The sequence below is a fragment of the Cupressus sempervirens genome, chromosome 9, assembly GCF_028749045.1.
Source record: "Cupressus sempervirens isolate cs-2001-9-10 chromosome 9, ASM2874904v1, whole genome shotgun sequence".
Lineage (NCBI taxonomy): Eukaryota > Viridiplantae > Streptophyta > Pinopsida > Cupressales > Cupressaceae > Cupressus > Cupressus sempervirens.
The window spans coordinates 43,633,696-43,656,388 of record NC_143126.1 but is presented as its reverse complement, the minus strand read 5'-3'; the positions used below and the strand labels follow the sequence as shown (position 1 = coordinate 43,656,388).

At 34.9% G+C, this 22,693-nt stretch overlaps 1 pseudogene; it reads right to left on the bottom strand.

Annotated features, from left to right (window-relative positions):
• Positions 1-671: 671 nt before the first annotated feature.
• LOC149537533 (receptor-like protein 4) overlaps positions 672-22,693 on the bottom strand; it is a 41,723-nt pseudogene continuing 19,701 nt past the window's right edge.

Genomic DNA, 22,693 nt, shown 5'->3' with positions numbered 1-22,693 from the left:
GAGAATTACATGCTACCTTGATCGCATACACAAGCATATATCAGACAATTGTGTAGAAAATTAGATTGAACTGATGGAAAGCTATTCTATAAAATATTACTATTAAACATTCTCAAATATTAAATATTACTATAAAAAAATTATGAAATAAAAAGTGGCTAGAGTGGGGTTTTTTTGTTTTCTAGAACTAGAGTGAGGTTTTATTGGCAATAACACGAGGAGGGTTGAGGGAATTTGTACCAAATCTCTTAAGGTAGGTCTCTTATTGAGTGCTAGGGATGTCAAACTTAGGGCAAAAGCTTGTCACATTGTGACCAAGTAGTGCCCTTTAGGACCAATTATTAAGGAGGGTAGGACATCGTCTTCTGGCGCTGGTTGACCAAGAGGGACATTCCTAAGGTGTAGTGCAATAAATTTGACTGAAATGACTAAGCACTTACCATGACACAAACCCTACTCATTGTGGAGTTCACCTCTATAATCATAAATTCTTACTTCTCACACCCAATTATACAGAGGGAATAACTGGCTATTTGAAATGCCTTTTAATATAGCCACTTTTGTTGATTCATGCATTGATATGCCTAGAACTACTAAAACACAAATCATGCAATCTTTTAAGATTGATTGGTCTAGTGTGTTGTGAGATGATGGATCCATCATTAAATGACCTAAAAAGCCTTAGGAACTCATCCTTCCATCTCATTGTCATTAAGTAATACCAACTGAAGTTGTCAAAAGCCTAGACTATTTAGAATCATGCCTATGTTTATTCAACATATCCCTTTTTCTAAGATATACCTATCCAAGCTCCAAAAAAATACTACATTTCAAATTGTAAGAGCTCAAGTTTAGGCTTATCAAGGTTGAGAAAGTGGTGATTTTCTCACCAATGAAAATCTAAATCTTTAAACCTTGACTCCCAAGATCAAAGCATGTTATAACAAGAGCAGAGCTATCTTTATTAATGCCATACATTCCATGTAGAAGGAGCACATGGATCTCCATTACATCACATTCAATCAAGATTTTGAAAATATTCTTTCAATGTTTTCATAGTTAAAACTTCTGATGTTTTAGTTGTGAAATCCATTGGAATCAATGCATAGTTCTCAAGACCACTGATTATTGGAGTTCCAATAAGAGGTGCTAACATTATATGCTCATTTTTGGTTTGGTAAAGTTGTGAGTAGTCTGCTACCAATGAAATACAGTGAAGCTTCCTACTCCCTTGAAGATGTCTATCCGGTGTAAATTGATGCCATTGAAGATAATGTCAAACACTTGCTTCCTAGTAGCAGCAATATAAGGTGAGAAACCAAAGCCTATAGTACAACTTTATCAACATACTAATAGAATATATTAGAAGTCAATGTAAGAGGAGTTTGATATAAATGTGCTAATAAATAATCATGAGCTTGATTTGTACTCTTTATTATATTCTAGGTCAATAATGCCTTGCTTCCATTGAGGCTATTAACACCATTGATGTTTGATTGCCAAGCACACCTAGAATTATCTATATCATTCTTAAAGCCAAGACTAAGAGCCACATGTTAGGTGGAAACAATTCACCAAGAATACATGCTTACCAATTGAGGGTGAAGCATAAGATAATGAAGTTACCTAATGATTTCAAATGACCCAACAATAGGGGCATATGTAGCAATGCTATATAGGAATACTGTAACTTCACCATCTTTTTTAGAAGTAAAATGATTTGAATAAGTAATAAACTTGGTAGTTTCATCTAACCAGGGTGATCTCTAACTGAACAAGACTTCCCTTATGGAGTGCACATGGCTTATATCAGATTGGATTAATAGATAATGTGGCAATTAGCAGTCCATGCCCATGACTTAACAATCTTTGATGAATTTAAGTGTGATTTATCCCTTCCTCATGAATGCAAAAAAAATGTACTTTAAACTAGCAGTTGTAGTCCTTCATCCTTTCCACAATGGATGACTATTCATGAGAAGAAGCTAGGGATATATTAAAATTTTAGGAAAAGTTGGGAAAGTTTCTTCTCAATGAATATGGAGGATGAAGGTAGTTGAAGTTGGGTCAGCATTGGATTTCTTTTGTGGTTTGAGGTCTTCTAAATAGGTTGTGTATGTTGTAGTCTAGCCTATCTATAATTGATGCCTTACAGTTTTTCTCTATTACTGCTAGCAACTATTATGCTTAGACTGTATTGATTTTGAATATAATTTCCTAATTGTAGATATGAATCAATCTTAATTATTATTTTCACAATTTTCCCATGCAGTTTTGAACTTAGTAGTTTTTTGGGCTAATTTATTGCCCCACATTTGGTAATCATTTTTTGCCTTTCATAAATTTGTCTAATTAACATTTATTTCAAGATAAAATTTCCTTCCATAAATAAATTACTATATGTTTATTTGATTGAGAGGCTTAAAATTATTGCAAATCAATTTTTGTAAGGTCTTTGAATAATGTAAAGCTACACTTGTTTTCTTCTTCTTGTTGAATTGGACACTTTTTTAATGTTGTTTCTAGTGTTGGACTTATCACAGAGAATTGAGATAAGTGTTCTCATCTAGGTTAGTTTGGAGGCATTTTCATTCAGCCTATAATGCCATTTCTAAAATCTTAACACTTGAAAGTTAAATCCCAAGAGGCTATGCACATACTGCATGAGTTGCATAGAGATTTTGTATTATTTGGTTTGTGTATGGTATCTTGTTAAGAAAAATGTTATTGATCTCTAATTTATAGTTGGAAGTAGCTATGAAGTGGGAAGTTAAGTCCCAGAGCCTTCCTTGTATTGCATTTCAAAAGAAATTTTATCTTTTCAATTCCCATTTTAACCTTAAAATCTTGCAGAAAGATCCAGAATTCACAAAGGCTATTCTTGGGGATAACTTAGATGCTTTTCAAAACATTCTTAGAAGATTCCATCAAGAAAGGTTGTACCAACAACATATACAATAGGAAGAATTAGTAAGTGAATTTTTAATTCTTTATTGACGTTGCACATTCTACTTATGGTTTTGAACTTCTAGGCTGTGCTTGTTTGAATGAAGGTTTTCTCAATGGAAAAAATAATTCTTTGCTTGCTTTGGCATTTAGATTTTCTATGGTAGTGCTTATTGTGCTTAATGAATTCATTTCAAGTTTTCATGTATTCTTGTAGATGAATCAAATAAGTGATGTTGTTGCTTAAACATGATACTAATTGTTTGTTTCTCTGTTTGTTGAAGAATTTGTTTTATCGTGAAAAATCCTCTTTTGAATTTGATATTTACTTAGAATGTGTAGCAATCTGTAATCAATACTTATATTAATTCTAACCTTTAGCTTGAGACATAAAGAGTTTTGCTTGTTTAAGGTATTGCCTCTTTTTTCTTTTCTAATTATATAAGGGCTTTGTATGTGGTAGACACTTCTTAATGTTGATCCTTTTGATATTGATGCAAAACAAAAGATTGAAGAAATGATTCAATAGGTATATGCATCCTTAAAGAAACATCAATAGACCACAATGATCTAACTAAAGTACTAATTTATAGGAGCTTCAAGATCTGCCTATATTTAATGTTTGAAATCTGGCCATTTTTATTGGACCCATAGGACCTTAGAAATCAATCTAGAGGAGAGGCCTAAAATTCATGATGTGTGATTAAAAATTATAAAATTGCCTATAGAAAAACATTTCTTAAAAAAAGGTAGTATAGATTATGTGCATATTTGTCCGTAGCTTCTTCAAAAGACCTTGGATAACTATTTCTATGTAATTGAATCATTTCCATGATCATCTTCTAATTTTTTCTATAAATTTATTTTTTGTAAATGAAAATTTTATTGATACATAATGATCTTTATTGTATAATTGATTTGATCATCTATTTTATAGTCTATATTGCAAATATATCACTAAAAATCCTACTCGTGTCTAAAGCATTGTGGAATTACTAATCAAGATAGTTTGAGAATATATGCTAATAATAAAATGATCAGAATCAAAGAAATGATGCATCTTTAATATAATTTTGGTTATGAACTACAATGCATTTCATATATTTTTTCAAATCCAATGGCTGAATTATTTTAAAAGCATCAATTTGTGTCTGTAATCTAATGTTGATCTTTCTTCAACATTTATTTTCTTTAAGAAATCAGGCAATGCTACCTCTAATTTCTAGACATTGAAGAACTGCCTAGTCCATAGCCCTTAAATAAACAATGTTGGCCAAGTTGAGATTAGAAACCTTATTCAACATGCCTTCACTTATTTTTTCTACTTCAACTTCTAATCAACACTCACATAGGGGATAGGAGCCAACAACAAAGATGAAGATTGTCGCTTTATCAAAAAATATGGAGTGCCTCACACCCTTATAAGTATTTCAATATTCTTAGCTTCTTTGAGGCATTCTATAAAATATTTCACATGCTTTACCTATGATTTGACATTTTGCATGCATCTCTCATCCGGTTGATGATGGATTATAGAGAGTGATCTGAAACAATGATGCTAAAAAACACACACAATCAAAACCAAAATGAACTTGCATTACAAATGGATTGTGGAAATTTGATATTGTAAATTTTAGTTAATTTTTATAGCCAAAACCTAGCTAGTATAGATCCACACTCTAATAGAAACCTCCAAGGAAAATCTAAACTCATGCTCACAAGCCACCAAGCAATCTCCTTATTTCTAAATCGTAGCCACTAGATCTTCTCACAAACTTGCAATTCCACCACAATCCTACTGTAAACTACCTCACATTTGACACTTTTTCCATAGACTTAGGAAAACTCACTCCTCACTTCCTTCTTCTCTCCAAGCTTCTCCTAAGAAGAGGTGACACCTTCAAGCTTTCACACCTTGAAGATTTTACACCTTGAAGCTTGATTATAAATGCTCATATGCCTTGCTTAAATAGGCACTTACCACCCAAGATGTTACAAACACAACCAATGTGTGATAAAAGGTAAATACAACCACCTTCAACAAATATTTAATTCACACCCAAATACAACTAAGAACCACCATGTGGCCCAACAAATATTAAAAGCATGATTTAATAAAATGTCCACAAACTTCTACACAACTCAATAAATGGAATGACAATCATTTTTTATTTATTTTTCTATTTATATCACCTATGCACCTCAAAAATAGAAATTCCCTTTTTTCTCCTTTTTTCCTTGTTTTATTTTCTTTATTTTTTATTATTTTTTCCTCAAATTTTTGTGACTTTATCTCTCCTCTCTTTTTTTCCCTATGCAAGATGCTCCTACATCAAAATCCTTAGGTAGATAGAAAAGTGTATCCCACACTTTGATGCCAAAAGAAAGTTCTACAACCATCTTCATCTTCACCAAAGGTTTCCACCTTAATAGGGATAAGAAAACTATTAGAAATGGAAAAAGAAATCTGTAAATAAGCAATACCAGGAAAGAATCTAAGTGAGTAAATGCATGAAAAGATATTACCATAAAATAGGAGAGAGAAAGCTTCAAGCTCCAACACCATGAGACAAGATATTTGGAAAGGGGAAAGCAAAGAAAACCCCTTGTGACATTATGAATGAGGCATGAAAAGTCTAAGAAGAAAGAGAGAGAGAGCAAGAGAGCAATTGCTCATACAATAATTGAGAAGAGGAAGTAACCTCATTGTTAAATGAGAGAGGAGGGTCATCTCTTAAATAGAGATGAGAGAGAGGAGTTAGAATGTAACTCCCATGTCTATGAATGCCACCATTCATAAGTGTGTGAGGCCAAGTGTGAGATTCCTCTTAAGGAGGAATAATCTAAAATTAGAACTTACAATAAATATTTGTCCTCACATATTCCACTAGAGGACAAAATAAGATGTAGTGGAAAAAGGACAAAAAAGAAATATATTAGGATACCTTGGCTTATATCCTAATATATTACAACAATAAAGAAAGGAGTTCTAACCTTGGTTTATAAATACACCAAGGAAAGATTACAACTTCTAACAAAAACCAACATGCAAATCATCCACATTTGCATCACTCTGTCAAACACCAAAATATCAACCATGTAATCAATGTGCTCACTCCTAGGAATAAACTAAACATAATGCTTCATCAGCTAACCTTCATCCACATTAGCAACTAGTGAATCCACGCCAACAACAAAAAACTCCATGTTAGCAACAATATGTAACTCCTCAACAACATATGCCAAACTCACAACACTAGTAATCTCATTACTCACAACAAGATGCTCTGCAAGATACAAGTCATCACCAATAACAACTAGATCATCCACAACCAAGTGCTCCACAATTTCCATGTCAGACTCAACCAACTAATCATGAAAACCAATATCTATCCCAACATCAACAAGGTTAGGAAAATCCTCAGTAAAAGCCTCAAGTTTCTCTATAGGTTTTGCATCAAGCTCCACAAACTAATCAACAAAACCACCCTCTTCCACATTGACCTTGTCATGCCATCTTCTTTCATGAAAAAGTCTCTTAACTAGCCAAACAACTTTCTTCAAAATTGGTAGACTCCAGCTCCACAAACATCCATGAAATGCTTTCCTCACCCCATCCTTAACTCAATCAACCAAGCTAGCTTCAAACCAAGAAGACATCTTAGAAAACCTCCTCTCCACCACATCACAAAGATTTGCAATCATCTCAGGGTCCAATCCTCTTGAAGCCATCTCCCAAGATCTTTGTAAACCCTCTACAACAAATCCTTCCTATGATCCTTGTGTCAAAACTAAATTGTTTACAAGTCAGACTGCAACCTGCCACCTCGCATGAATAATTAGGAACCAAATCACAAGTCTAGGACCATGGATTTACAATCCACAAACTCTCTATGATCATGCCTCAAAAAGATTAGTATCCATCTATAGGCCCTCTTCAATTGCAAGTCAGAACACAATTTTCCACCTTACAACCAAGAGATCTAAAACTCTAGAAAGAAAATTGACCAACATATGAAGATCGACTTAGATCTACTTCTCCAACCCAAGTCTTGATGCAAATTGCCTCAACTTTGGTGATCTGTCTACACACTTAGGAACAACCTTTGCTCTGATACCATCTGACGTAGTGCAAGGTAGGAGAATCCCCAAAGAAGATATCCTAGCCCCTAACAAATAACCACATAGTGGAAACATAATAAAAATTCAAGATCTGATATCAAATCACAACTCTTTATTCATAGAATAACTATTACATGCAATTTTTTAGGTTGTAAGGTCTTCCCAGTTACAACCAAATACAATAGCAATTACAATAACAGTTCTGCAAGATCCCTTAAGATCCAAGCCAAAACCTAGCTAGTGTAGATCCACACTCTACTAGAAACTTCCAAGGAAAATCTAAACTCGTGTTCACAAGCCACCAAGTAATCTCCTTGTTTCTAAACCACAGCCACTACCTCTTCTCACAAACTCACAATTTCACCAAAATCTTGTTGTAAACTACCTCATATTTGGTGCTCTATCCATTGACTCAGGAAAACTCACTCCTCACTTCCTCCTTCTCTCCAAGCTTCTCCTAAGAAGAGATCACATCTTCAACCTTTCACACCTTCAAGCTTGATTAGAAATGCTCATATGCCTTGCTTAAATAGGCACTTACCACCCAAGATGTTACAAACACAACCAATGTGGGATAAAAGGTAAATACAACTACCTTTAGCAAATATTTAATTCCCACCCAATACAACTAAGCACCACCATGTGGCCCAAAAAATATTAAATGTATGATTTAATAAAATGTCCACAAACTTCTACATAGCTCAATAAATGGAATGACAACCATTTTTATTTATTTTTCTATTTATGTCACCTATGCACCTTAAAAATATAAATTCACCTTTTTCTCCTTTTTTCCTCTAATTTTTGTCACTTTCTCTCTCCTCCACTTTTTTTTATTTCCCATGCAAGATGCTCCTACATCACATTGTAAGAATGTTTGCATGCAAGAAAACCTTTAGGAGAAAAACCCACTCAATGTGTCAAATATGAAAAGAGATTACAACTCATTCCTAGAACAAGATTTGAGATCACACAAATTTCACTAATAAATAAATTAAGAACAATTTCAGTAATGTTCTAGTATCTACAAAATTAAGATACATACAACTCTTCAAGTACCTAATTTATACACAATTAATAGCTTAGAAATAATTTGAGATTTTCAATGCCACATGCTAAAATTCCAAAAAAATATGGTACTTAGTTTTGGCCAATTTTTTGATACAACCTTAAAGATTCTCATTTTTTGTGTAACATCCCAAGAAAATTCAATTTTTAAATCTAGAAAGGTACACCAATTTGAATCAAAATAGTAAGTTATAAACCTTTTTCAATGCAATTTTGAAATATCTTACATACCCATGAAGGTTAATAATTTCTACACAAAACTATGCACTTGATTTGATCAAGGTTTGCACAAATAATCCTAAGAATTTTTATAATAAAATATGATTTATTACATCAAAATATTTTTTCATGAAAGAAACACATCCAACATTAACAATGACAAATAATCTAGAAAACTAGAAGATTTGAGCCCTAAAAATGACATTTTTGCAAAATATTGTTGCACCCCTAACAATGTTGTTTTTTGCATATCTTAACCTTGAGTTCCTTTATGATTCACAAGTGATTTATTATTTCTCATTAAATTTTATATGATCATGATTACATTAACCAATTAGCCTTTTTTATTAACTCTCTCTCCCTTTTCTAGTTTCAATCTCATAGTTTATAAGTACCAGTCCTGAAAGATTATATGATTATGTAAGAACCAATCCAATTGGCCTCCCATTTTCCTTTATTTTCCCTAATTGTCTGGTTCTTAAGGTTTTCTCTGAGGACTAAGTCTCCAATTTGAAAGATATAGGGTTTGACCTTTTTGTTGTAGTGTCTAGATAACCTAGTTTGATAGACTTTGAGATGCTCATGCATTGTATGTTGATATTCTTCTAAAAGTTCTAATTGCTCTAGATGGGCCACTCTATAGTTTTCATCTGATAAGATATCATGAAGGGTAACTCTCAAGGATGGGATCTCAACCTCTAAAGGAAGAATGGCTTCACATCCATAAACCAAGGATAAGGGTATGGCATGTTATTTGGTGTAGTTTTCTCCCCATGTTATTTCTATAGGAGTTTAAAGGTAGCACCCCCAAGATAGGGTCAAGGGGCAGAGCCCCTATGGGGTCTGCCCTTGTGTGCTCCTCTACAAGAAGGTCTCATGGTTGAGTGGGAGTGATGGAAGATGAGGGTAAGCAAAAGGTGGAGAAGTTTAATGGGTAGAACTTTTAATTAGGGAAGATGCAAATAGAGGACTACATTTATCAAAAGGATTTATGGAAGTCATTGGAAGGATATTCCAAGAAACATGGAACTATGACAAATGAGGACTGAGAGATTTTAGATCAAAAGGAACTTAGAAGCATTTGATTATGCTTTGAACCATCAAAGATATTTAACATTATGAAAGTGAAGACAATGGAAGAGTTGATGTAAACCCTAGCAAAACTATATGAAAAGCCCTCCACTTCAAACAAGGTATTTCTCATGAAGTGTTTATTTAATATGAATATGATAGAAGGTGGATCTATTGTAGATCATTTAAATGAGTTTAATACTATTACTAGTGAATTATCTTCTGTGGATATTAATTTTGATGAAGACATTAGCGCTTTCTTGATTTTGTGTTATTTTCTTGAAAGCTGGAATGGATGTGAGTAATTCTATTTCTAGATCTAATGCCCTAAAATTTGATGATGTGATTGGTGTTATTCTAAGGGAAGAAATTTTTAGGAAAGCCTCAAGTGCATCTACATCAAGAAGTTCTTTGAATGCACAAAGTAGAGGTAGAACAACTAAGAGAGGAAATAATTCTAGAAATCATGGGAAATCAAGAGGAAACTCAAAGGGAAAGAGGTCTCAATCTAGAGGACCAAGAGATTGTTGGTACTGTAGTAAACCAAGGCATAAGAAGAAAGATTGTTGGACTCTAAAGAATAATGAAGGAGATCATTCAGAAGGGAACAAGGAGGCAAATATGGTAAGTAAAAAATCTGAAGAGGATACTTTTCTTCTTTCTTTAAAAGTGTCGATGATTTATGGGTTTTAGATTTTGGTGCTTCATTTCATGCTACACCTCATAGAGGTTATTTTATTGATTATGTCCAAGGGGATTTTGGGCTTGTTTAATTTGGGGATAATGAACCCTGTCAGATTGTTGAAAAGGGAAAAGTTAAAATTAAGTAGCAGAATGGGGATCATTGGCTACTAGATGAGGTACGACATGTTCCAAGGTTGAGTAGGAATTTAATTTCAGTAGGGCAGCTCAGTAATGAGGGTTGTGTAGTTACTTTCAATGATAAAAAATTAGAAGGCTTCAAAAGGTTCTCTTGTAGTATCAAAAGGTGTAAAAGTAGTCACCTTATATCTTTGTACAGGTCATTCTATGAAAGTTGTGTGTATGGAAAACAAAAGAGAGTGAGTTTTGTGAAGACTGGGAAGGAAAAGAAAAGTGATAAATTAGAGCATGTGCATACTGATGTATGGGGACCAGCTCAGGTATCTTCCCTTGGTGGCTCTCATTATTATGTTACATTTATTGATGATGCAACTAGAAAATTATGGGTTTATTTTCTTAGACAGAAATCTGATGTATTTCATACTTTTAAGAAATGGAAATGCTTGGTTGAAAATGAGACTGGTAAGAATTAAAATGTCTCAGATCTGTTAATGGATGTGATTGTTGCAATCATGAATTTGAAGATTATTTCTCCACTAATGGTATTCATAGATAGAAAACTATTCCAAGGACTCCATGGGAAAATGGAATGGATGAATGCATGAACAAGACTATAATAGAGCATGCAAGGAGCATGAGGTTACATATTGGGTTGCCCTTAAGCATGTGGGTAGAGGCTATCAATACTATTATATATTTGAATAGTAGAGGTACTTCTACTCCTTTGGGTTGTGATATTCTAGAGGAAGCATGGACTAGTAAGAAGGTGAGTTATTCTTTTCTCAAAACCTTTGGTTGTGAAAAATTTTCTCATATAGACTATAAAAATAGAACCAAGCTGAAAGTTAGGTCAAATAAATGTGTCTTTTTTGGATATGGCATTTATGAATTTGGTTATGGACTTTGGGATTTTGAACATCAAAAAATTGCAAGAAGCAAGGACATCATATTCAATGAGAAAGTGTTGTACAAAGATTTTTTGTAGCAACATGAGAAGAAAGAAGATGATTATATAGTGTTGTATGATACTTCAAAAGATGATGTTCCAGTAGTTCCTCATGATCTACAACTACTACAATAACAAATACCACATACACCAGTGTATTCTATTCTACTTATTAATGTTGGTGAACTTGAATGTTATGATGAAGTTATACAAGTGTATACAAAGATTGAGTGGGAGTTTGTAATGAAAGAAGAAATGGACTCTTTACTGAAAATAAGACATGGGATTTATGCAAGTTACCTATGGGTAAAAGACCTTTACAAAATAAATAGGTTTATAGGTTGAAAGAAGAGGATGGAGGTAAGAAATGATTTAAAGTTAGATTAGTGGTAAAAGGATTTGCATATAAAAAGGGCATTGATTTTGATGAGATATTTTCTCCTATTGTTAAAATGACTTCTATTCACACTATTTTAAGTATTGTGGCTACTAAAGATTTGCATTTGGAGAAGCTTGATGTTAAAACAACCTTTCTTCATGGTGATTTGGATGAAGAGATCTATATGGCATAACCATAGGGATTTGAGGTCAAAGGTAAGGATAACTTAGTATGCAAATTGCAAAAAAGTTTATATGGCTTGAAGCAAGAACCTAAGAAATGGTATCTGAAATTTGACAAGTCCATGCATGAACATGGATATAGAAAGTGTCATTTAGATCATTATATTTATTTTAAGAGGTTGGATGATGATAACTACATTATTTTATGTTTATAGGTTGATGATATGCTTGTAGATGGGTCTAACATGGATCACATTAAGGGGCTGAAATGCTAGGTAGCACATGCATTTTCTATGAAGGATTTGGGGGGAAAAAAATCCTTGGTATGAAGATTTGTGGAGAAAGTAAGAACAAGAAATTGATATTATCTCAGGCTAATTATATTGTGAAGGTGTTGTAATGTTTCTCTATGGAGAATGTTAAAGCTATCAGCACACCTTTACTTGGTTATTTGAAATTGACTAAGGAGATGTGTCCAAAGACACAAGAAGAGGAGGATAGGATGTCCAAGGTAGCTTATGCTTCAGTTCTAGGAATCTTGATATATGTTATGGTATGTACAAGGCTAGATATTGCACATGTAGTGGGAGTCATTAGCAAGTATATGAGTCATCTAGAAATTGGGCATTGGAATGCAATAAAATGGATTCTCAAATATTTGAGAGGGACATCCAATAAGTGTTTACACTTTGGGGGCTTTACTATTGATTTACAGGGATATGTTAAGTCAAATTCGACAAGGGATATTGAGACTAGGTGGAGTACTATAGGTTATGTATTTACTATTGGTGGGGCATTTGTAAGCTAGGTTTCTTGATTATAGAAGGTTAATGTTTTATCCACTACAGAGGTAGAGTATGTTGTTGCTAGAGAGGAAGCCAAGGAGATGATATGGCTTCAATTATTCTTGGAAGAATTGGGATACCCTAAGAAGGATAAAAAAAATTTATAAATAGTCAAAGTGTCATTCAGCTTGCCAAGAATTCAATTCTGCATTCAAAGACAAAACACATATAGTTGTGGTACCATTTCATTCAACCAGTATTGGATGATGGATGGTTAAATTTGGACAAGATACATACAGATGATGATCTAGTAGATATGTTTACCAAGGTAGTAATAAGGGAGAAGTTGAACTCTTTAGCTTTGGTTAGTCTTGTAGACTAAAAAAAATAAAAGAACAACATCATCTAGGGTTGTTTGATATTCTAGTGGGAGCTACAGGTTCAGTAGTGCTATGATTAGTATCCAAGTGGGAGGTTATTATTGTAGAGTTTGATCAATCACCAAGTGGGAGATTGTTGTGATGTAGAGCCTAATCTGCCTTGGAGGTTTATTCATTGTATTTTTCTCCACATATTATTTCTATTGGGTTTAGCAACAGTGCCCCTATGGGGTCCTCATGTACAACTCTCTATCACAGTACAGGGTGGGGTTGAGGGGCAATACCCCTGTGGGGTTTTTTGGAAAAGCCAAAAATGCCCTTATATTGTAAAAGGCATCAGCTACTATTTTTCTCATTCAATGACTTATTCTAGCCCTAATTTTGTAAGCAACAAAATCTTGTATAAAAAGTCTTAAGGTTAGGGATTTCATAATGTAATGGTGATATTTTAGCTTCTTGAGGTGGTATTGAGTTGTAAGGGATTCTGGATTGTAATCACTAGATAATAATAATATTGGACTTGTTGTTAGTGGACATAGCCTAGGGATTGGGTGAACCATGTTAAATCTTGGTGTCTTGTGTTCTCTTCTTTGTAATCTATTGTTTTCTAATATTGGTTGTATTTGCATATAACTATTATTTCTATCTAAGCTTAATCCTAACATGGTGCTTGTAGGCATTCAAACACTTATCATGTAGGCCCATAGGATAGGGCTCAGTTGTAAATGCCAATCTCTACCAATATCATTGGCAGTTCTTTAAAAATGTTGATAATGTTCTTGTTGGTGGCCTATGCTTGGTCATTGCCTTGGGGATAATAGATTGACAATGAATCATGTATAATGTGAAATTTCACACATAACTCATCAACTATTTTATTTTAAGAATACAAGGTGTTGTTTTTAAGATGGCATGAGGTATGCCAAACTAAAGAATGATATGGTTTAATATGAATGAAGATTTCTTTTTTCCTATAGAGTCAGCAAGTGTTGCCACTTCAACCCACTTGGTGAAATATTCAATTGTTGTGATGATCTATTTATGTCTTCTAGAGAAGATGGATGGATGGCTCCAATCAAATCAAAACCCCACTAATAAAAAGGCCATGGTGTGGCCAAAGGGTTGAGTTCTTGTGCTGGTGCATGAATAAGGCTACCATGGATTTGATACTTTTTACAAGTTTTTACACAATCAATATAATCCTTTTCCATGGTTAGTAAGAAATAGGCCATCCTAATAATTTTTTTGGCCAATGTAAACCTACTGGAATGTCACCCAAAATTCCAGTATGTACTTCTTGTAGAGTGACCCTAGACTCATCCTTTCAAGACATCTAAATAAGATACTATCAAGACCTTTTCTATATAGTGTATTAGCCTCCAGAGTGTAATGCGAGGTCTATCAGATGAAATTATGTTTTTGGTTTCATGAGAGGTTAGAGGGAATGGTTTTATCATGGAGATTGGTGGTGATGGATTCATAACAAGGGGAATTAGGGGTGTCTAAATGGAAAATAATGAGGGATTCAGGTTGAGTAAATGTGGGTTGAACCTCCTCTTCCATTACGAACTCATATCGCTGATGTTGATTTAGTAACTAAAGCAAGGAGGCTAGGGTGATCATGGCATCTATTGCCCTATTCTTGTCTCTAGAAATTTGTTAAAAAGTAATGTGAAAAAAAAATGCCTTAAGCATATCAACCATATGCTTATAAGGTAACAATTTCTCATCTTTGGTTTGATACATGTTTGTAACTTGATTGATGACCAATTGAGAATTCCCATAGACTTCAAGGGTTGTTAACTTCCATTCTAAGGCTATCTTGAGACCCAAAACCAATGTTTCATATTCTGCCATTTTTTTGTGCATGGGAAAAGCATTTTGTAAGACTTGGGGATGATGGCACCAAGGGGTGTGATGAAAAAAATACCAACACTTGAACCATGGTGTGTGTAGGAAGCATCAAAGTAAAACTTCCATATGATCGGTTCCATTTGGAGAATGTGAATGTCTAGAAAGACAGATAGGATAGGATTTGAGCTCTCTATGGGTGCATCTACCAATTGTTTGACAATGGCTTTTCCTTTTATAGCCTTCCTATCAATGTACTCAAAGTCAAATTCACTTAGGAGCATTATCTATTTGGCCAATCTATCTGTTAATGTTGTCTTGTTGAGAAGATATTTGAGACGGTAAATTTTGGATATGAGCTTAACCTTATGTGTCAAAAGATAATGATGTAGTTTTTGTAAAGAAAAAACTAGGGCCAGACAAGCTTTTTCAATAAAAGTATAATTTAGCTCATAATTAACCAAGGTGCAACTAATATATTAAATAGCCATTTCTTTGCCTTGATCATTTTCTTGTGCCAAGAGGGCTCCAATTGATTTATTTATTAGGGAAATATAAAGAAACAATGGTTTGTATGATACTGGAGGTACCAACATAGGTGGATTCATCAAGTAGTTTTTGAGAAGATCAAAGGCCATCTGACATTGACTATCCCATTTAAAAACTATGCCTTTGTAAAGGAGGTGACTGAAAGGCACACACTTTTCCACTAACTAAGATATAAAGTGATGAATTGATTGAAGTCTTCCTTCGAGAGAACATAGTTGACTCGGGTTCTTTGGAGGTTACATGTTGACAATGGCATGTACCTTTTTGTGATCAATCTTGATTCCTTTGGCAGAGATAATGTACCTTAGGATTTTTCTAGATTTCATGCCAAAAGTGCATTTCTAAGGGTTTAGACTAACTTTCAATGCTTCTAAGCATGTAAATATCTTGTCCAAGATAGAAAGATGATTCTCTCAGGTATGGGATTTGGCAAGGAGGTCATTAACATAATCTTCCATAAAAGTGTGCATCATGTCATGAAAAATGGTGGTCATGCCCCATTGGTAAGTAGCCCCTGCATTCTTGAGACCAAAGGGCATGAAATTCCAATAGAATATGCCTCATGCAAAAGTAAAAGTTATTTTCTCTTGGTGCTCTCATGTCATTATGATCTGGTTGTATCCTGAAAAACCATCCATGAGTGAAAACATGGAATGCCCCACTATAAGATCTACAATTATGTCAATGTTTTGAAGGGGAAAATCATCCTTAGGACATTCTTTATTGATGTCCCAAAAGTCAATATAGATCTATATGATGCCATCTTTCTTTGAAATAGGTACAATTGATATCTATAAAGCATAGGCTAATAGTCAGATGAAGTTGGTGTAGACACCTAAAAACCTTTAGAAAATAAAGTATTTTTATTTTCTGAAAAATTCCTGATGACATCATCATTTATTAATTAATTAATTAATTTATTTATTTATTTATTTTTATGCCATTAAATCCCTTTATCTTAATTAAAAATATTTAATTAAGGAATCCCTCCCAAAAATGTTTAAATCTTATTTAAACATTATTTTCTTATTTATTAATTATTTAATTAATAAATTGACCAAAAAACCCAAAATAAATAAAAAAGTTATTTTTTGCCTAAAACTTGGCCAATTTCCTTAAGACCACTAACCTCTTCCAAAATCTTCTAATCCATCTTTAATTTTGATTAAAGGCGAATCCCATCATTTTCTACTCCTAATCCCAACTCAAACTATTTAATTAAGATTAAATATTAATCCTCGTGTTTATTAAAAAAAATTTAATAAATATCTCCTCAACCCAAACCCTTGAAATAAATAAAACTTTATTTATTTCCTAAAAATCTAATTTATCCTCATCTTAAGAAGTTCTAGACTCTTCTAGAAAGTCTTCATCCTCATCCTAGGAAAAACTAGACAATTCTAGAAAGTCTTTATCCTCATTCAAAGTCTAAAATCTTCTAGAAGATGTCTTTAAACCTAATCCTAATCCCCTCCTACCCTTGTCACATTCTCTAAACATGGGTTAAGACTTACTAACCCAAGCCAAAGTTAACAAATATCTCCTCTTTCACCCACCCTCATTAAATGCCATCCACTTGCCTATCCCTAAGCTAATCCTAAACCATCCTAATCCATCCTCTAATCATTTGCACAATCCTAAGCAAGCTTAAAACCTTCCTAATCAAGCCCAAGTCAAAATTCCTCTCATCTCCTTCAAAATATCTCAACCATAAAACTTTATGAAGCCCACTAGGCAATAAATGACTCTTCCAAGCACTTTTATTGCTCTTACAAGCCATTATGAGGTTCTTTATGAAGATTTTATCCCTTGAGCCTCCTTTGTTGACTCATCCTTCCCCTTTCCTCCATCCTCTCACCCTGTGACATGTGTCACTCCCTGATTGGCTGTAAGGAAGCACAATCCATGTGCTCTCCTCTCATGCAATCTTAGCCCTCCGTGAGCTTTTTCCCATCCTTGCATCTTAGCCCTCAATCCCTCAAGCCTCTTGCCTATAAATTGGATCCTTCCCCTTTTCAAAACAACACAATCCATGAAGTAAAGTCATAATGCCATTTTAAGAAGCCATTTTACATCAAAACCATACACTCACACCCAAATTCCAACTCCATTTGAAGCCCTTTTTGAAGCATAAGCTTGAACATACATCCTATCTATTTAGACAAAGAAACTCAACAAGAGAGCTTATTATTGAGAGAGCCCATTAATGGCTCATATTATTAATTGAGAGCTCATCTTAGTCTATTTTGAATTTTATGAATTTTTTTTAGTTTGTAGAAGCTTTATTTAAATTTGGTTTCTATTAGCATACTAACATTTCTCATATACATTTTGGCACGCCTGGTGGGACCCCACATGGGTCATCTTCATTAGCTTTTTTAGTCAAGTTTTGTATGTCATTTGCTAATTTTGGCTAATTTTTCTTGTTTTTGTGATTGGTAGGATTGTATAAATTGGTTTTGTAAGTCCACATGAGCATGAAGAAGACAAAGGAACTCATAGTCTATCTCATAGTATTTGCAAATTTTTCAAGCTTATAGGTGGACAAAGCACTTGGAATTCTTCTTCTTCTTGTCTATATTCTTCTTATTCCATCTACTTCTTCTTCTTCTTGTGGGAGATCTTGGCCATTTTTTTTTTTAAGGAAGAAAAATCATACACACTTCTTTTTAGTGCTTAAAATGAACCCCCAAATCATACTTAAATCCATTAAAAAATTAAAAATTTGCAAAAAAGAAAAAATCTTTTAACAAGTGAAACTAAACCAATCCAATCATTTGCATCCTTGCAACATCAAGGTTTTAGATGCATTCATGCAAAGTTAGGAACACTTCATTTTTGGGAATTTAAAAAGAACTTCAAGTTTCCATTTCAAAAGGTTCAAAATCAACACTAAGTGCACACTAAAATCTAAATCAAACTCAAAGCATCAATCAAGGATAAAATAAACCTCATTTGAAAATATTTTAAAGTTTTTTTAAAAATATCAAGAAAACTAAGAGTCCTAAATGGTTGCCAAAAATTTTCCTAAAAGCTTTGCTATTTGTTCCAAACAAATGTCTTGTTGCAAAATGTTGAATGTTTCTTAGGTTTTTCATGCAACAAAACAATCTAGGAATATCATTTTTGGGATTAAAATATGCAAACTAGAACACAAAATCTTGAATGAAAACTAAAGTCCAAAGAGTCATTTTCACTTTTGAGTCCAAAACAATCTTGAATGATCTAAGGTTAAAACAAAGCACTTCAAAGTTCTTAAAATAACACACAAAATCTCAATCTTGAATGCTCAAAGGAAAAAACTTGAATGTTTAATCACTTGTCTTTGAATTCATGTTGCTATTTCACTCTTGAGTACCATGGATCAAAATCAATTTTGTTTTTTTTATGAATGCATGATTAAAACGATAAATCCAATCTTGAATGCCATAGATCAAATAATCATATTTTGGGGCATAAAAAGAATCCACATTTTTGAAATCTTCTAAGTTATAAAAACTAATAAAGATGCTTTGTGTAAGTTTGTAGTTGGACTCACCCTCTTTAATCACCCATCAATTTAACCATTGGTTGCAATCTCAGTGCCATCTATGGGGATGGATCTACCTAAGAGGGTGTTAAGTGCTCCACAAAGATCAAACTCCACTCACTTGAGTTTTTAGTGGTTTTTCTAAGTTAGAAAATTCCTTGAATGCACATTAGTCTTGCTAACACTTCATTTGGGCATAACAATTGAACAACTCTTGACGTGGAGGGCCTCTGGGTGCGTGCTTGACAAATCGAGTTTCACATATCTTTTTTTTGGGCTTAAAACAAACTCACACTCAATCTTGAATGCCTAACAATCAATGAACATTGCATAGTTTGGATGCAGTTTCAATGACGCTCGCATTTCTTATGTTGACGATCTCTCGACTTTCATTATGTTGACGATGTTGTCAAATTGGAATGAACATTGTATGCCATAATCACAAGTGTCTTCAATCATAACTTACAAAATCTAAATCATCAATTGGAATAAACATGTGTCTTTTAAAGCCCAAGATCATGTATGTGGTCTTGTTTTACACTTTTTAGGAGGCTTACTTGGGGATTTCATCACCCCTTAGGACGACCTCAACTCCAGCATTTCAGTGGAGTATAAAAATTGGGAGGTGAATCCAAAGACACCTCTCTTGGAATCAAGATTTTGTCACTCGAGCTAAGCCTCAAGGAACTTTATACCCTTGAGAAGTGAAAGAGGAGAAGTGGGTTACCGCTCCTCTCGGCTATGTGACATCTTTTTGGTTTCATCTATGGATTTGGGCCTCACATACCTTGTGTATATCGAGGACTCCCTAGCTATAACAAATTTCATCCTTGTAGAAAGCTTCCTAAGATGTTGGTGTGTTTGACGTGCTTGCTCCAAAATTTTGTCTGCTTGTTTGTTCATAGCTTTTGAATGAATGTTTGCCAACTTTGGTCAAAATCTCAAAAAAGTAGAAATCTCCCAGCTCAAGGCATACTTAGCGTAGTCACTGCCCCATCAAAAAATTATCCAAGCTCCCCCGCTGCAACCAAATCTATCTAGTTCCTTGCTTTAGAACAATCTCAAATCCAAATTCTCTCCAAATCATCCCCCCCAGCCAGCTAGCAACCCAATCCAAAATCACACCCAAGCCTTTAGAGAGTTGTTGTCATTCTGCTAGAATTTTCTTTCCAATCAATCCAACCAATCCACCAGCCTCGCCAAGGTTATCCCTTTGATAGAGCTTTGTCTAAGGTAATCTAGCTTTGTCACGTGTTATGCCTCATCACCTTGAGCTAAAGGTTGGGATCCACAAGTGGTCAATCTCGTGTCATGCCCATAGGATCATTAGTCTATCCTTAAGTTGACACAATATCCACTAATCCAGTGCATAGGAAAGCAAAACTCACTTTTTGACAGCATGCCCTTGAAGTCTTCCATCCACAGGAAAGCCAAAAATCTCTAGCCAATCCTCCTTAGGTCTGTCATACAGCTTTGACTCTCCCTAGGAAATCCTTCATTAGCCAATCCAAAATTTGTGCTTAATCCAAATCCAACCGTGAGCTTCCATGTTCATCCATATGCAAGACCCCATCCCCATCTGACTCATCATCAAAACATGAAATCCCAAACCTATCATGATGTGTTCGATCGTATTGTCCTTGCTCCTGCCACCTCCTATTCCAATGATGATGAAAATCTTGTTGACTATGACGGGTATATTGAAAGCCTTAGAAACATTCCCCCAAGCATCCCACAAAATCCATGCATTCCTCCAAACTATCTAGTCATGCCATCTGATATCCCAACTTCTCCTCCATCACCCAATCAACCAAGCTTCCAATCATCCACCCCCATCACACTAGCTATTCCTGTCAATCCACCTCCACCTCCGACACACGAGTCTCCAAGGAATCTCCTAGAGGAAATAGAAGAAAAGTTACCTCCAATAGTCGATAAGCCATGTCATCTAATCCAACCATGTGAAGTAGTCAGTAATGAAGCTTCCCCATCTATAATATCACCTCCATCTTCCATAGCTATCATCCCCATACCATCCATCAAATTTCTTAAAATCCTTCCACTTCTTGCAAGCATCAAAATCCCACCATCTGTCAAAACCCTCCAAATCCTATCCACATCACCTCCAAGCATTTCCCAAATCTCCCATAATGACCCTTATGCATCTATCTTCTACTCACCCATCTCCACTACTGAATCTCCCATCTATCCATCTGTTGCCTTTGAAGAGTCCTTCCCTTCACCTCCTATCGCACCATCCACTCCAAACCAATCCTATCAAGATCCTACCCAAAAGCATGTTGACATCCCCCAAAGCATAAATGAAGATATCATCATACCATTTCTTCCATCCATAGTGCAGTCACTATCCCCTCCATCTCCAAAACCTCAAACCATACCTCCTCTACTGCAGGATATCTTTTCATCCCATCAGCTAAATCAAGATCCTATCCTACCATCTCCTCCACTCCATGCTTCCATCTTACCACCTATCCAAGATATTTCACCATCTATAATATACCCTCTTGGTTCACTTACCTTCATCCATAGTGGCCACCTCTTAGAAGAAGAATTAAGAATAGTATCTCCCTATTGCAGTACATCTGATAAAGCACTTCCACCATTTTTTTGCAAGCAAAAAGTACCCTCAACTAGTTCAAATGCTCAATCGATGGCATTATCAAGGTCAAGGTTTAGGACCACAAGAGAAAGGAATCAGAAAGCCTATTATTGCACAAAAAAATCTAGGATTTCATGGTCTTGGATATGTATCCAAAGGCTCACCATCTAAAGGTGTTGGTACACCACACCCCCAAACCAAGCCTATCTCCAAACCCCCCATGCCAGCCTCCCATCACTCCTTCAAGAAATCTTATGTCATCCCCCCTCCACCATCTTTGCAACCTAAAACAACCTACCATATCCCCCCTTCATTCGCTAAATCCATTTTGGGTCCCTATGTCCCAAAATCTACCATCCTCCATCCTCCTATCACCCATCATTCAAATCCTATTCCCTCCATTCCTATGCAAGATCAACAAAGGCACATATCAGGGCACATCATCCATTATCATCCCCCTACATGCTCTTCCATATCCTCTCCATCTCACAAAGCTTCTCCTAACCATCTTCCCAAAGCTTACCACAGCAATGTGAATGCCAACTTCAAAATGCATAAAGATAAAAATCCACATCCTAGGCAATCATGTCTATTCTAAAAGACATACTCCAAAAAGGAAAAATCCAATCAAAGAATGCAAACTAATGCAAAAGCCTATGAAAAGAAAATCCAAAACCATGTGGATCCCAAAGAAAAAAGTTGAAACCCAATGCATAATAGCATCCACCATTGCTAATCCCCCATCCAGTGACTCATGTCCCCCATCTCCTAACTCCATCTTGGGTGCCTATATCCCCAAGCACGCTTCCACAAATCCTCCATCACACTTGCATCTACCATCTATCCCCCATATGCTCCTTTCACACCCGTCCCAACATGTGCCAATGTTGCTCTTACTAGCATCCCCATCTCATGCTCCTTTCCAACCTTTTCATCCCTCCATCTCCTACCATCAATCCCATCTAATCCAATCTATTGCATAAATCACACATCTAGTGTACCAATAGCTAGCAACAAAATTTAACATTCCAACAGCCAGTGAAAAATCCCAAAATAGCCAAAATAGCTAAAGAAAGCCAAAATCATTCTAGCTAAGTCCAAAGTGAAAAAGTCAAAAATAATAATAAAGAAAAATAAAGCGTCCACTGGTGAAAACTTGGCAATTCAAGCGCCTTGGACAAGTACCATGATGAAAACTTGGCAAACAAGTGTCATGTGTAATCC